General features: G+C 36.9%; 1 protein-coding gene across 5 annotated transcripts in view; it reads right to left on the bottom strand.

Annotated features, from left to right (window-relative positions):
- LOC129758243 (protein qui-1) overlaps window positions 1-12,048 on the bottom strand; it is a 457,546-nt gene extending 445,498 nt beyond the window's left edge. For 2 of the 5 annotated variants that reach the window (XR_008739925.1, XM_055755712.1), the window contains exon 1: window positions 10,772-12,044. The gene's annotated coding sequence lies outside the window, so the exon portion shown is untranslated. Of the gene's footprint in view, window positions 1-10,771 lie in introns of all 5 variants that reach the window. The other 3 variants (XM_055755711.1, XM_055755709.1, XM_055755710.1) reach the window with 3 other exon arrangements.
- Between the last annotated feature and the right edge of the window lie 2,513 nt (window positions 12,049-14,561).

Below are 14,561 nucleotides of genomic sequence, written 5' to 3'. Positions count from 1 at the left end.
TTTAGCATGAGGTTTGCCAAGTTAGATGGTAACGTTGAGTGCTGAAAAAATCGAATTTTCAACGGGAAGCTGATACCTGATATCATTCGGCAATATTCAAAGCATCCGAATCAAAGAAATGTAAATGAAAAGGATTCATGTAAGATGTATGTAAAATTTATTGAAGATAATTTTTGAATAATCAGTTAAAAGACCCGTAGAATTGAGTTAAAATTCCTAGATTTGATTCCGATATAATTGAGCGGGCCAATTCGAGCAAACGGAAAAGATGGATATGTTTAAAAACTAGGACATGTTCAAGAAAGCGAGACGATTAACAACTCAAGATTAGATGCTTTTTTTAAGTCAAACAGCAAAAAAAAAATTGAAATAGACGCCAAGTTTAAAATGGTAAGACGAAGTTTACCGGGTCTGCTAGTTTTATTATAAAATAGTGTTTAGAATACAAGTTAATTCATTGAATATACTCATATCATTGCTTTTTCCGAAAACTCAATTTAAATATAATAAAATAAACTAAACCCCAGGACGGTTTTGAATCTTTTGATCTTTCGTTTACGATTGGCTTGTGCACATACACACTTTTTTGCCATCTGATTTTTTATCTCTAACACCTGGCATCCCTGGACCCCCTTTTTCGTAAACACTACAGCCTGCTGTCAAAACTTTTTTCAATATGGCGGAATGGCGATTTGGCATATGAGATCACCATATCTAGAGGCATCATGATCCAGCCACTCAGCTGGAAATGAGTGTCTGTCACCTGGTCTCACCCAAGGTCTTTTGATACACTAGGTTCTCCGACTTTCACAGTAAGTAGGCGAGGAGTGAGCGGGGCTTTCAATGAGTTTGTTTATTTTGTTCTCAGCTTTTCGGTGGTTTGTTGGTAAACAAACTTCATGAGTTCCGTATAGTTGCATAGCATACATAGCCAAAATGGCTGAATCGGGAATTCGATATTCGGTAACACCTCCTGAATATATACACACCTTGGTCTCACCTTGCTGTCACCGACTGTCGGAATAAGGTGTCAAGAGTCGAGTGACGGTGGGGTGACTCGCCAATCATCACGTCACGCGCGGCGCAGAATAAGGGCCGATGTGTCTCAATTAAAAAAATCATTGGTTTTTTTTGCAGGTAATACGTGGATTTTGTGCGTATTTTGTTTTGAAAAATTCTGAAATGCTTATTGTATCACCACAGCCCCTTTCTACTCTGCAACCAAGCCATTTTTGGGGTATTTATTTTGACGTAGAAACAAAGTGTCTAGAAATCTAAAGGGTGATACGGTCAAAATTTGGTCAATATAAACTGGACGTATTTCTTTCAATTTTGCATTTAAAAAATCTGACAACCCTCATTTTGAAGGTGTGTGTGTAGAATGTTGCTCCTATTTTGATTTTGGAATTCACTCTTCAGTTGTCAAAACGCCGTCCAAGGAAGAAGAGCAGCGTATCAAAATTTTGCTCGCTCATCGCGGAAATCCGAGCTACTCGCACGCAAAGCTGTCAAAATCGCTAAAAGTTGCCAAATCAACCGTTACAAATGTAAATAAAGTGTTTGGGGAACGTTTGTCGACAGCCAGGAAGTCTGGATCAGGGGGAAATCGAAAACCGGAAGCCGCTGAGACTACAAAGAGAGTTGCCGGTAGTTTCAAGCGAAACCCTAACCACTCTCTCCGAGATGCCGCAAATAAGCTGGGTGTATCGTCTACAACCGTGCATCGAGCCAAAAAATGAGCCGGACTATCGACTTATAAGAAGGTAGTGACTCCAAATCGCGATGATAAACAAAATACGACGGCCAAAGCGCGATCCCGGAGGCTGTACACGACGATGCTGACGAAGTTTGACTGCGTTATAATGGACGACGAAACCTACGTCAAAGCCGACTACAAGCAGCTTCCGGGACAGGAGTTTTATACGGCAAAAGAAAGGGGAAAGGTAGCAGATATTTTCAAGCACACGAAACTGTCCAAGTTCGCGAAAAAATATCTGGTTTGGTACCTGTGGCTTGAAAAGCAACATTTTCATAACTTCCGAGACTGTCAACCAAGAAATTTACGTGAAAGAGTGTTTGAATAAACGTCTGCTTGCCATTACGGTAAAAAGGCCATGGAGTGGTACGCCGCCAACAACGTGCAAGTGGTTCCCGAGGATAAGAATCCTCCCAACACGCCAGAGTTCCGCTCAATTGAGAAATACTGGGCTATTGTCGAGCGGAACCTCAAGAAGACCAAAAAAACTGCTAAGGACGAGCAGCAGTTCAAGGCAAACTGGCTTTCTGCGGCGAAGAAGGTGGACAAGGTGGCTGTACAAAATCTGATGGCAGGGGTTAAGCGTAAGGCCCGGCAATTCGGATTTGGAAAAGCGGAAGCCTAACTGAATATTTTTCCTGAATTTTTTACTAATTAAACGTGAATAAGAAATTTAATTTGATATTTTAAATAAACGATTTCACCGATTTATACGCGTTTCCCTTGACCAAATTTTGACCGTATCACCCTTTAATTGAACATACCTTCCTTTTGTAATATTAGCAATAGTTATAATGTTATCTATTCAATTTTCAGAAAAAAATGTCAAATCATTGTATCTTTGGAACAAGATTATCTATATAAAATCTGTAAGGTTTTTCCCAGGAATTTGTAACTTTCCGGCATTCTCCCCTAAAATCTGTATCCTTGACCACCTGCATATCCTTTCAATTTATTGTGTGATCGATTTGAATCCATTCTTTCGACTTTACCTGACACACATTCATGGCTTAAATACTGTTGGTGATTTAAATGATCCTGTTAATCTTGTCTATACAAATGTTGTGTGCAAACACAAATTATTATTGAAGTCCTATAGTTTTGCTTGCACAAATTCGTACCCAACCCGGCCTAGAAGTCAAAATATCTTAGACCATGTAATTTGTAAAGTTAAAGATATCGAACGCCTATCAAATGATACGATTCTCACAGATATAAGTGACCATTCACAATTACTTACAACATTTAAAATTTTATCAGAAAGACAAAAAATGGTCTTGAATAAAGATATCGCGAATCACACTAAACATATTAATTTGTTTTCGGAATATTTAAGATCTTTCGTCCCAGGAGACAACGTAATTAACGGTATTGAAGAAATAACAGCTACATACAAACGCATATTCAAGCAGTGCACAAAAACTGTATCTAAACAAATCAATTTTAAATGTAGGTATTGCCCTTGGATGTTGTACGACCTTTGGGCCGACTACTTTAAAAGTGTAAAAACATTCTAATGATAGTTACCTTAAAGAAATGCTTCAACACATTAATAAAAAACTACACCATGATAAGAAAACGTACAAACGTTTATATTTTGAACGTCTGCTGAACAATACCCCCCACTCTAAACTATGGAAATATATCAACCAACATTTGGGAAAATCTAAAACATCTCCATAGATCAATCTCACACAAGGTGAAAACCGCATAACAGACATAAAATGTGTTGCTGATAAGTTCAATAAATATTTTTCATCGATCGAATCAGATCTTGCCAAGGAAAAACCAATTAAAAGGGAATTTGATACATTGGCCAATATTAACGAAGTACGAAACTCATTTTTTTTGCAACCAACTGATGAAACTGAAGTTAGCTCGATCATACTTACTTTAAAAAACAAAAACAAAAATGTGGACCAGATTATTTCTGTACCAGCGTAGTAAACAATAAAAACTTTTTTTTTCGCTCATCCTCAAAAATTTTTTTGAACTTAATAATACAATCAGAAAGTTTCCCGGATTCTCTTAAAACAGTGACTCTTATATTCAAATCAGGTCATCCTGAAGATGTAAATAACTATCGACCTATCACTTCCATCTGTACCGTTGAGCCGTCAACACGTACGCCGGAGCATCGTATCGTTGCTGTGTACCTGCAGGAACATTTTACATTATTTATTTTTTCCTTACCTGTATTTCAATCAGCACCTTTCAGTGCTAAAATTATTTTCATTTTCTTTTATTCATATTTTCTCTTTTCTTTCCAGCATGGGGAAGTCTTCGGCCGGCTCAAGGGCCGGAAGAAAACGGATTGCTGAACCTAATCCAGGGCCATCTGCCAAAAAAGTTGAAATTTCCAATTCATTCGATGTCCTTCATAACATCGGTGATGAGGAAATATTCATATTTAATTCTGATAAGAGTACTAAGAAACCTTCTTCTTCTTCTTATACTCTTAAAAACGAAAAGATTCCACCAATAACGGTCACGATTCCTGACTTCAATGCCTTTCGAAAAGAAATCGTCACTTCCGTCAAGGATGTGAAGATTTCTTTTCAGATCGGTCGAAGGGGAACTGCTCGTATATTGGCGGAATCTTTTAATGATTTTCAAAAGGTTTTAAATTATTTGAATAATAAAAAACACCAATTTTTTACGTACGACACTAGAAGTGATCGTCCATTTAAAGTTGTACTTCGTGGTCTCACTGGCGATCAGACACCGGATGAGATCACAGCTGAATTAAATTCTTTGTTAGGTTTTTCTCCAATTCAAGTAATTCAAATGAGGAAAAGAACCAACACGAATAATATCAGTAGTGTTGGTTTTGCTCCTGAACTTTATTTGATCCATTTTAAAAAGGATCAGGTTAATGATTTGCAAATTCTTGAAAAGGCTCGTCTTATGTTTCATTGTCGAGTCAAATTCGAACCTTTTCGTAAATCTTCTACCAATTTTCTTCAAAATATTACGCAATGTCGTCGTTGTCAAGCTTTTTGTCATGGCACTAAAAATTGTAGAATGAATGCCAGATGCATGTTTTGCGGCTCATTCGATCATGAAAAATCTAAATGCCTTTTTGGTGGTGATAAGCCAAAAACAGAATTTTTTAAGTGTGCAAATTGCGCAGGTAATCATTCCTCGAATTCGCTAGACTGTCCCATCAGGGCAAAAATTATTGCTTCTAGGAAAAATCCCAAAGTTTCCAGAAAAGTTTCTTCTCCTCCTTCCTCTTTTTCGTCTTCACTCGTCAGACCGGCAAACAACCTGCCTGTTCGCAGTCAGCCTCGGCCTACATTGGAATCACGGCTGGGTAATACCCGAAGTGATTTTAATGTTACCTGGGCTGATTCTGCGCCCCAGACTCGTTGTTTATCGTTCTCAGAGGTGGTTGAAAATGGGTTGCCCTCTTCAGGTTTAACTAATAAAAATGGGAAAAAACCAAGTCTCAACGTTCATGCGAAGGCTTGGGAAAATCCCCGAAATTCAAATACTTTTTCTTCTCCTTCCTCTTCTGATTCTAACAATTTTGTTGATTTGGGTGAGATTACTGAGGAAAAATTAAAATTTTTGCATCAAAATTTAATGGAAATGATGCAACTTATGTTGAAAGCAAATTCAATGTTTGAAGCTTTCCAAACTTCTTTTAATTATGCTAACAAAATTATTATGACTTTACGATTCCCTCATGGATCCAAATAGATGTTTAAATATTATGAATTGGAACGCTAGATCTTTGCTGGCTAACCAAGACGAGTTCTTTTTATTTTTGAAAACTCAAAACATACATATTGCTGCCATCACTGAAACTTTTTTAAAGCCAGACAATAACTTGAAAAGCAATGCTTTCTTTAAAATTTTACGAAATGATCGACTTGATCGACAAGGTGGGGGTGTAGCTATTGTCATCAATAGTCGTCTCAAATTTAGACTTCTTCCTTCTTTCAATACAAAAGTCTTAGAAACAATTGGAATTGAATTAGAAACTTCTATGGGGAAAATTATAATTGTTGCCGCATATTTGCCTTTTCAATGTAGCGGTGAACAGAAAAATTTTTTGAAGGGAGATTTACAAAAACTCACCAGAAATAAATCTAAATTTTTTATTATTGGTGACTTTAATGCAAAACACCGATCTTGGAATAATATTTCATCAAATTCAAATGGGAATATTTTGTTTAATGACTGCTCTGCAGGTTATTATACTGTTGAATATCCTAATGGGCATACTTGTTTTTCTTCAATAAGAAATCCCTCCACAATTGATTTGGTTCTAACGGATTTAGGCGAGCATTGTAGTCAATTAGTTACTCATGCGGACCTCGATTCAGACCACCTTCCAGTAACATTTTCTTTATCCCAAAGTCCCATTGAAAACCCTTTAAAATCAACTTTTAACTTTCAAAAGGCTAACTGGGAGCGATATATGAATTTTATTGAACGTAATTTAGATGTAAACGTTCCACTGAATTCAATAGAAGATATTGATTTGGCTGTAGAAAATTTGACAACTGCAATAGTCAATGCTAAAGCCGCTTCAATACCTAAAGTTAAACATAAATTCAATCAACCTTTAATTGATGATGATCTTCAGTTTTTGATACGACTGAAAAACATTCGTCGACGCCAATATCAACGTACTAGAGATCCTTATTTGAAATTAATTTATTGCGACCTTCAAAAAGAGATCAAACGTCGTTTAAATTTCATTCGTAATGAAAATTTTGCTAAAGCAGTAGAGGACATAAAACCCTACTCAAAGCCATTTTGGAAATTAACTAAAATTTTGAAAAAGCCCCAGAAGCCAATTCCTACTTTGAAAGATGGGGATAAACTTCTTTTAACTAATTCAGAAAAGGCTCAAAAATTAGCCCAACAATTTGAGTCTGCTCATGATTTTAATTTAAACGTTGTAAGTCCAATTGATGCTCAAATTTCCCTAGAATTTGATGATATTCTTTCTAAGCAAAATGTGTTTGAAAGTTCTTGTGAGACAAATATTGATGAACTTAAATTGATTTTCAAAAAATTTAAAAATATGAAAGCTCCAGGGGAAGATGGGATTTTCTATATTCTTCTTAAAAAGTTGCCTGAAAGCACTTTAAATTTTTTAGTTAAAATTTTCAACAAATGTTTTCACTTGGCCTATTTTCCCAATAAATGGAAAAATGCCAAAGTAACTCCAATTTTGAAACCTGGAAAAAGTGCTTCAGAGCCTTCAAGTTATCGACCAATTAGTTTGCTTCCATCTTTAAGTAAACTATTTGAGAGAGTTATTTTGAATAGAATGATGATTCACATTAATCAGAATTCCATTTTCCCTGATGAACAATTTGGTTTTCGTCATGGACATTCTACTACACATCAACTTTTGAGTGTAACTAATATGATTAACGCTAGCAAATCTGAAGGTTATTCAACTGGTGTTGCTCTTCTTGATATTGAAAAAGCTTTTGACAGTGTTTGGCACAAAGGTTTAGTAGCTAAATTAGCTCGATTTGATTTTCCTGTATATCTCACCAAAATTATTCTAAATTATTTGACTAGCCGAACCTTACAAGTAAGCTATCAAAATTCATGCTCTGAAAGGACACCCATTAGAGCTGGTGTCCCTCAAGGCAGTATACTTGGGCCAATTTTATACAATATTTTTACTTCTGATCTTCCTGATGTACCAGAAGGAAAAGGTAGAAGATTATTTGCTGATGATACTTTGCTTTCAGCAAAAGGTCGAAATTTACGGGTGGTACGCAGTAGATTGCAACAAAATTTAAATTCCTTTTTGAATTACTTGAAAATGTGGAAAATTTCTCCTAACGCTTCCAAAACTCAACTTATTTTATTTCCCCATAAGCCAAGAGCAAATTTTTTAAAACCTAATGAAAATCATTCCATAACTTTTAATGGGGTTTCATTAGAATGGTCTGATCACGTGAAGTACTTGGGACTTACACTTGATCGGAATCTTACTTTTAAAAATCACATTGAAGATATTCAATCTAAATGTAATAAATACACTAAATCTCTTTATTCTCTCATCAACAGGAAATCCCGGTTGTGTCTGCGAAATAAGATGCTCATCTACAAACAAGTTTTCCGACCAGCGATCATGTATGCAGTTCCGATTTGGTCTAGCTGCTGCGCGACGAAGAAGAAAGTCATCCAGAGGATTCAGAACAAAGTTCTGAAAATGATTTTGCGGCTTCCACCTTGGCACAGCACCGAAGATCTTCATCGGATTGCAGGCATTGAATCTATCGAAGAGATGGCCAACAAAATCATCTCCAACTTCAGAGGCAAATCGATGCAGTCTTCCATCGCAGAGATTCGTTCTCTTTATGTTTAGTTTAATTTTAAGATAGTGTTTAGTTTTAAGTATAAAATATTTTTGCTATTACAGGATGTTCTCCTACATTAAAAACTTGATTGCGCTCAGCAAATTTAAATCTTATAAATAAATTTTTATAATCTAGTTACTTATAGGGCTATGAACAGTTCATTATTGAGCTGAACACCTAGATTAATGCAATAATGTAATATAAGTGTAATCATGATTTGATACAAATAAAGACATATTTAAAAAAAAAAAAAAACTATCGACCTATATCCAGCCTCAGCGTTTTTAGTAAGATATTTGAAAAATTGCTCATAAATAGAATCATAAGTTTTCTTAATAATAACAATGAGCTTTACAAAATGCAATACGGGTTTAGAGCAGGTTCAAGCATCCTCATCGCGATTTCTGAACTTGTTGATATCATAACTGAAAATATAGATTCCAAGAACATAGTTGGTGCATTATTTCTTTATTTGATTATTTGAAAAAAGCCTTTGATACACTTGACCATGACATCTTACTGGCCAAATTAATCAAATATGGACTAAGAGGAATAGCTAACGATATTATCAGAAGTTATCTCGAAAACAGAAAACAATTTGTTGTAGTTGAAGGAGTAAATAGTGAACTAAGGAATATAAGCATAGACGTTCCGCAAGGCAGTAACATTGGGCCATTACTCTTCCTTCTTTATATAATTGACATAATTAATCTTCCACTCATTGGCACAGCTAGGCTTTTCGCTTATGATACAGCTCAGTTCTTTTCAGGAACATCTGCAAGTTCTATTAATTATTATTATTTATAAACTATTAATTAATTTTAGTACGCTAAAACTAAATATATGTTGTTTCGCTCGTCGAGGAAAGTAATACCACCACACAGGGACCTATATATGAATCAGTTTACAAGAAGTACAAAGCTTCAAATACTTATGTACTTATTTAGACAATACTCTTTCGTAAAAAAGTCATATACAAAATTTAGAAAAAAGAATTTCACCTCTCTGTGGACTGCTTTGGAGATTTAAACGCTTTGTTCCTCAACATGTTCTGTTCAAATTTTACCATGCGTTCATCCACTCAGTATAATACTATCTCATATCAATTTGGGGAAGAGCATCTCAATCACATTTACAAAAACTACAATCTCTGCAAAACAGGTGTTTGAAAAATATTTACAGGCTTCCCATGATATATCCAACTAAACTCTTCCAGTTCTCATAACATTTTACCTTTAGTAGATCTTTGTGATTTCCAAACCATAGATAATATATGTTTTCGATAATCTGCACTTATCAAATACCATCCAAAACCTGACCTTTACTACTGAAGTAAGCACACACAACACGCGCCGTTTGAATTATTTGCAACGTTGTCGGTCGATAACTACTTTAGGATAGAGAAGAATTTCCTTCATAGGACCAACAAATACAATAACTTACCCAATTAAATAAAATAAATAAATAGTCGCTCAATTTTCAAAACTAAATTGCTTCAAATATTAAAAAATAGCTTAGTCGATAGAACAAGTCGAACAAAGCTAGTCTTAAGATTTTTTTGAAATTGTTGCGTTAATCCTTTGTAAATTTAAGTTTAGATGTAAAATGTTTTTTAATTTTTTTGTATAATTTAAAATGAATCTCTTAAAAGGAAATCTCTTTTCATTGAGATTCATAGTTGTAAGTTAGTTAAATTAGTATCGTCACATTTCCTCGCACTAGATTACTATCATTTTGAGTTCTCAGCATGAGTAAATATTTCTTTGTTCAATTGCTGCCCAGACGTGCTGAGAATAGTAGCGTCCATTACCAAGGGGCTCAATCGAGGCTTTTAGTGTGAGGGAGTGTGGTGGGTCGCTACAAACAAAAGGCATTTAACCTGCCTGATATGAGCATTCAAAACCTGTCTCTTATTACAATATCTTATCATTTACAACTTTACCTAAAGCTTCAATATGTTGAATTTCCGATTTCCAGAGGAATAAGGAAGAATAAAACCATTAGCATATTTGTTTACAGATTCTGTACGCACGAGTTTTAAAGTTCAATATATTTTGACAAAACTGACAAACATCTTGATAGAAATTTTAATTTTTTTGACTTTATATAACAATTAAATGTTTTCATGCCATGTGTCAAAACCGTATTATCCTCAAACTGCACTGATTAGATATGTATGTTGAATCTCCAACCAAGAGATTTACATGAAAAAGGAGTTAACGCAGTCTCATCCGGTATCGGATCAAAAGTATACTAGAAGGGTTTGTGTCAAATGAGTGTGTATATCTGATTTTACGCCATGCGTTTTCAAATATTTCATACAGTGATGGTGGGAAAATGCTGCAAATGAGCTTTATCTATTTCACTTTATCAAATTGCACGTACATACACTCTTCAAAATTTACAATGTGGATCAATCAGTCTAAATGTTTTAAACATCACAAAGCGGATTATTACTTTTTTATATCCAATTGTCATGTTCATTCCCGTTTCAATCCTTGCTCAGTAAGTTACTGACAGTAACACGTCACCTTCAATGCGTGTCAGCCAGCATTCATCAGAAAGAAAAATAGCATCTGAATGTAGGTATATCTACATAAAACAATGTAAGCCTGATACATTGTACATCTAACAGTGAACATCGATTGACTGAAAGTGAAATTTGAATATTTACCCAACTCTATTATGGTTGCGTCCAACAAATCCAGCAACAGTTCGGCCCACTTGCCGCCAATTGGATCCAAATCGGAATAAACTAAGCACACGTGCAGCCACTATATAATTCGTATCCCAATCCCAATCCGGGTATGGGTGCCTATAGTAAAAATGATCGCACTTATTTCGCCAAGTGGTATGCAAATTTGCCTGCCCAGGAAAGGCAACTTTTATGTGTGCGGCGAGCTTCACTGCTTTTCCAACACTCCCTGCAGGGTTTTTGTGATATCGTAAAACACTCACTCTCCGGCGCTTAACTTATCTCCAATTTTCACTCGTTAAAAGGTTTTTCTTCCTTTAGTGGCAGCTTGTTGGTTTTACGCACACCTCAGACTGCTGTGAAGGTTGTTGTAAATTTTACGTCATAATCACCACTTCGCTAATCCAGTCGCAGTCGTTTTTTCACTTTTTATTTAGTCTGACTGACGGTGGGACAACAAAACCATTAACAGCTCCTATTCACAATCGGCGGCCAAACCGGAAACACTCATTACACATCTCAATTTACGATTTATTACGTATTTCCTTGCTTCCTTGTGGCACCCTGGGCGTTTTCGGGTTTTTTTTATATTACTTTTTACAACACTTTGCACTGCTCCAAGTTAATGGAACCGAACTGGAAACTGCAATACAATAAACCCCAACATCCCGTACACGATCTAGGAAGAAACAATCTTCTTCAGAAATTCGCACTGTATACACTACACTATTGAATCACTATGTAAGGTACCTACTACCTATAACTGTAAATAGGGATGATGGAACAATCAACCCCTATGAAGTTTGGCTGATGAGATGCAATATTCCCAGAGACCGGATCCCTCTGTCCCAAATCCCCAAAGCAGAAGGGACAGCTGAGGGAGCCCCAGCGCACCGAAGCAAAGGGCCGGAGAAAAAAGGTATAACGGCACGGCGGCACAGCAGACCTGAAGACCCACTTCCTGCTGTGAAAACCCCGCTGGGTTGGTTCCGTCAGAGTACGAAAGATGTGGTTCTCCCGACCTGAACAGAAAACACACCGCGTGACAGACGAAGGGAAAATCCCTGGGTAAAGGCAGGGCGAGGAAGAAGCTAACCCGAGGTTGTAGCAGAAAGCGAAGAACCGGGGACCAACCTGTGGATGATGCCGGGGAAAATGTGGCTGTGGCTGCGTGGCCCGGTCTGTGTATGCTCAACACCTGATCCGGAACTCGAACACGGAGTGACGCGGATTTTCCGACCGAACGCGACCAAAGTTTATCTCAAACTGAACATGGATGGGTTTGCAATGGATGGTCGGATGGTTGGAACAACCCAACGACACGACAAATTTAACGAAACCGAAGAAAAAGCTTTTGGTGCTGCTTCCACCCGAAAACGGTGGGTGGTAGAGAAAATTCTCTCTCCCGCTGACTAGAGGTTACTGTTTTCTCCGTCAACCGTTCGGATTTGTTGATAAGCATGCAGCAATGCTGATGTCTGTAAGACAGATCATGTTTCTGTTGCAAAACAACATTTACTTAAAAATAGTAAAAATTAGATCTTAGTACCTACTTAATTTTACAGAATTTAAGTTGAGTGTCCAAACTCACTAATAGATGTCAGAAATTCATATCGATTTCAAAATCAAAATTTGTATTTTGATTCAAAATACAAATTTTGATTGTTTAATGTTTATTGTTTATTGTATAAAAATCAACGGATCAAATTTAGATCCTAATGATAACTTAATTATAGGTTACATATATAAATTGACATTGAAGTTTTTTAGGATGCCTATAAGAGCGCTGTTAGCCCCATAATTATTCAGCCGAACGGGAACATAGAGTTGCAGATTCTGGTTTCTCAATCCTCGCGGTCGCACGTTGATAGGAATAGCTTCCAGCAGCGAGGGACAGTCAATCCTCGATGTAAGGAGATCCGCAACGACCAAAGCACGTGTAGCGTTTCTTCGGACTTGAAGCGTGTCTAAGTCTATCAGGCGGCAACGATTTTCATAACTGAGCAAACGAAAAGGATCTTGCCAGTTCAGGTGTCGAAGGGCATATCGCATGAAACGCCGCTGGATAGCCTCGATTCGTTCAACTCCATTCTGGTAGAAAGGGCACCAGACAGCGGAGGCATACTCAAGAACGGAACGGACTATGCTGCAATATAAACTTTTTAAACAGAACACATCTTTAAATTCTTTAGCCACGCGAAACAAGAAACCAAGATTTTTGGAGGCTTTGTCTACAACGTAGTTCGTGTGAGTCTTAAACTCAAGCCGTTGATCGAGAATAATACCCAGATCATTGATTTGGTCAACACGGGAAATTATTTCATCCCCGAAAATGTACTCAGCATAAAGAGGGTGTCGCTTGCGAGAAAAAGTTATGGAAATCGATGTCGTCTCTACCATTGATGGTGTGATACAGTTTCAAATCATCGGCATAGGCAAGTTTTGGGCCATCGAGAAGCGACAGAACATCATTAAAATAGATGACAAAAATTATTGGTCCTAAATGGCTTCCTTGCGGCACGCCGGAAGAGCCAAGAAACTGTCTCGAGAAGGATTCTCCAGTATGAACGGACAACTTTCGTCCCGTTAAGTAACTACGAAACCACTCCAGTAATGGTCCACAGAAGCCCAAGCGACCTAGCTTTGCGACAGCAATCTCGTGGTTTACTTTATCAAATGCAGCAGACGGATCTGTATAAATAGCATCGGTTTGGGTCTTCCTGGCATAGCTTCCTTGTACAAAAGATGTGAACGTCAGTAAATTTGTGGTAGTTGATCTTTTAGGCATGAAACCGTGCTGATCGTTTGAAAAGTGGTGCTTGCAGAATGAAAAAATGGGATCCAACACAACCAGCTCAAACAGTTTTGCAATAGCACACAGAGCTGAGATACCATGGTAATTGTTAATATCCTTCTTATCTCCCTTTTTGTAAACAGGAAACATATATGCTTCTCTCCACAAAGCGGGGAAGTTTGCGCCGTCCAGCGATGCTTGAAATATATGCCTGATAGGTGTCAGCAAATGCGGCATAAACCGTTTCAAAAAAGTAGCTGGTATTCCATCCGGACCCTTACAAGTAGCGTTTTTGAGTTTGGTTCTGAATTTGATATGAATTGTGACATCTATTAAAAAAAAATTAAAAAAAAATTTTTGAATTCCGGAATATCAGAGATAAAATACCACAATATTTTACTCAAACTTTTACCATCCTCCTCCTAGCGAGGTATTTAATGACTACTTTTCACGCAATACTTCGCTAGGCATCCAGCAGTGCACAGTGGTGCAGAACATCAATCTAGCTGTACGAAATTAATAGCGCCCAGGGATGAAGAGATAGACATTTGATGTCTTCAGCAACATTGTTCAGTTTTACAAGGAGCATATTCTAGTATCAAAATTTTTGCCGAGGGGTCCACCGATAGCTAGATAAAAATGCTTACTTTTTTGTTTTTCATATTAGGGCTTTGATGTCTTCGACAAAGTTGTTTATCTGATCAAAATAACTAAGTTTGTTGAATATCTCCAAGTCCTGTCACATCACCCTCAGGAGTTACAAGTCAAAATAAAAAAATCTATTGAAAAAACAGTTTTTTTAACCTGACACGTTGTAGATTGGATAAAATGGTTCGCTGTCTTTGAAACAAAGTTGTAACAAGCCACGATCTACAATTCACTCATACATTATGATGGGTTTAGAAGTTGCTGAAGCTCTATAGAAAGCATTGAGTGTATTTTATTGGCAATTTTGGAAGGCTCGTCCATCGAAAA

Source organism: Uranotaenia lowii, chromosome 3 (genome assembly GCF_029784155.1).
Source record: "Uranotaenia lowii strain MFRU-FL chromosome 3, ASM2978415v1, whole genome shotgun sequence".
Classification (NCBI taxonomy): Eukaryota; Metazoa; Arthropoda; class Insecta; order Diptera; family Culicidae; genus Uranotaenia; species Uranotaenia lowii.
This window is presented reverse-complemented; position numbering and strand designations above follow the sequence as displayed.